Here is a 2231-nt window from a genome sequence, read left to right as displayed (position 1 = left end):
TTGATGGCACCCAGGATTCTGGGGAACACAACATAAGAACTACTGGTCTTATCAACATGAATGCTTCTGAAGGTGATTCAATTTCCATCACAGGAACCCTTACTTTTCACAGTAGTGTGGGACTCAAAAGGACTGTTCATGCTGAAATCATGCAAAGTGATCTTAATAATCAATGGGGAAAACCACAATTGTTTAGTCACCTTTCAAAATTTTTTCATCAAAATGTAAAAAATATCTTTTGTTGGTTATAATGAATAGGGAAGTGAAAAAAGTAGTAACATAAATATTTATTTAGTACACTGCAATTTAAAACATTAGAAATATTGAGATTTAAAGTGTTTTTTTAAAGCAAACTTACCAAAATAACCACTGCTAAGAATTTCTCTTCCTCTGTTTCTAAATTCTTAACTAATATCTTAAGATATGCAGGTTGGTCTTACCTACTCACAGGAGACATTTTGGAAGGTACGCTTTAAAATTATTTTTTATTTTCAACACTGAAAATTTTATAGGTATGAATACTTCAATCATTTCATTATAGGAAAATCCCCATTATTATTTTTTTAAGACCTTGATATTCCACCATTTGAGTTACAATTGGGACAACTGGGAGAGGGGGAAGAGTTGGAGTGGGTTGAAGAACTAGGAGCTGCTCGACAGCTGGAGGTCTAGTCCACTTAGTTTTTGTACTGAAAGGGCTCATCACCTGTTTCATTGAGAAGACACGTGTGGATGAGGGCTTCTGTCGCCGAAAAGGGATCACAGCTGGCAGAGGGGAGACGGTCTTCAAAGTAACCCTTCTTCTCCTGGCCGACAGTCTGGGGAATGCATACGCTGGCGCTACGACTGGCTACACTAGCAGAAAAGTCTTGATGTTGGAGGTTTCATGGAATCCAGTTAGGCGTCGGGCATTGTCCAGGCCTCCCTTGGGATCACAGGCGAGGATGTGGTACTGGTGTCGCTTGCTTAGTTTCTCGATGGCCTCCTCAGTGTATTTCAGACCATTCTCCTTCCGAATGGCCTTGGTGCTAAAGTTGGTATGCAGTCTGCACCATTCCAGTTCCTAGGTATGGGCTTAGGATCAAAGGTTGCTATCATTCCAAAGTCTTCACACACACAATGCAAGATGAAATGGGCCACCCAGAGATGATCTCCCATGCTGATTCCTTCACAGGGTTCAATTTGAAATTCCCACTGGGCAGGCGTGACCTCAACATTAGTCCCTGCAATCCTGACTCCAGCATACAAGCAGGCCTGGTAATAAGCCTCCACGATGTCCCTGCCATAGGTTCTGTCTGCTCCCACACTGCAGTGATATGGACCGTGAGGCCCCAGGAAGCCGTTGGAAGGCCAACCAAAGGGGTGCCCATTTGTCCCCATGAGGGTATATTCCTGCTCCATGCCAAACCAAGGGTACTGGTTGCTCACCATGTCAATTATCCATTTACAGGTGTGCCTCAAATTGGTCTCTGCAGGCTTTCGATTGTACTTGAAAACTTCACACAATATCAGCTTATTAGGGTCCTTACAGAAGGGGTCCTTAAACACAGCAGCAGGAACGAGATACATGTCACGGTTGGAGCCTTCAGACTGTAAAGTACTAGAGGCATTGAAATTCCCCTCAGGCAACCCTTCCACACACTTGGGCTCACTGTCCAGGGTCAGGGTCTTGCAGTGCAGTCCTTCTCCAGTACCATCAATCCAGATATACATGACCTGGACTTTCTCACCCTGAGGCAGGGACATGTACACCTGCTTGATGCCTTTATTTAAGTGGGAACATGCTGAGGTGGTCATGGTGGAAGTATTCTGGGTGCTGGGCAGATAGGCGGGTAAAGGTAGGCCGCGAGAGTGAGGTGAGGAGAGGAGAGGAGGCCGCTGTGCTGCTCACATGCTCTGCTCTTCTCCCACTCTTGACTCTCCCCCCATGATTTTTGTTCACACTTTTGAATACTCTAATATTCAAGAGCTTCTAAGTTTTTTCTCAAACTATTCAGTGACATTCAAAAATTTTCAAATTTATGGAACAATTTGCATAAGAAACAAGGACATTTCTTTCTGCAATATTATTGTTCATGTACATGGCAAGTGTGTATTTCTCTTTGAAAATTATCTTTTAAGTTGCATAGTGTGTAATAGTGGAGATAATGCTCCCACTGAACTAAGTAAATCTCCCACTGAACTAACTAAATCTCTGAACTAAGATTTAATAAAACATTTTTACTTTCTCC

The 2231-nt window shown here is 42.9% G+C and overlaps 1 pseudogene; it reads right to left on the bottom strand.

The window, feature by feature from the left end:
* Positions 1-575: 575 nt before the first annotated feature.
* Positions 576-1799, bottom strand: LOC108524477 (glutamine synthetase pseudogene; annotated as a pseudogene).
* Positions 1800-2231: the final 432 nt, after the last annotated feature.

The sequence above is a fragment of the Rhinopithecus bieti genome, unplaced genomic scaffold (genome assembly GCF_001698545.2).
Source record: "Rhinopithecus bieti isolate Rb0 unplaced genomic scaffold, ASM169854v2 scaffold_82876, whole genome shotgun sequence".
Lineage (NCBI taxonomy): Eukaryota > Metazoa > Chordata > Mammalia > Primates > Cercopithecidae > Rhinopithecus > Rhinopithecus bieti.
This window is presented reverse-complemented; position numbering and strand designations above follow the sequence as displayed.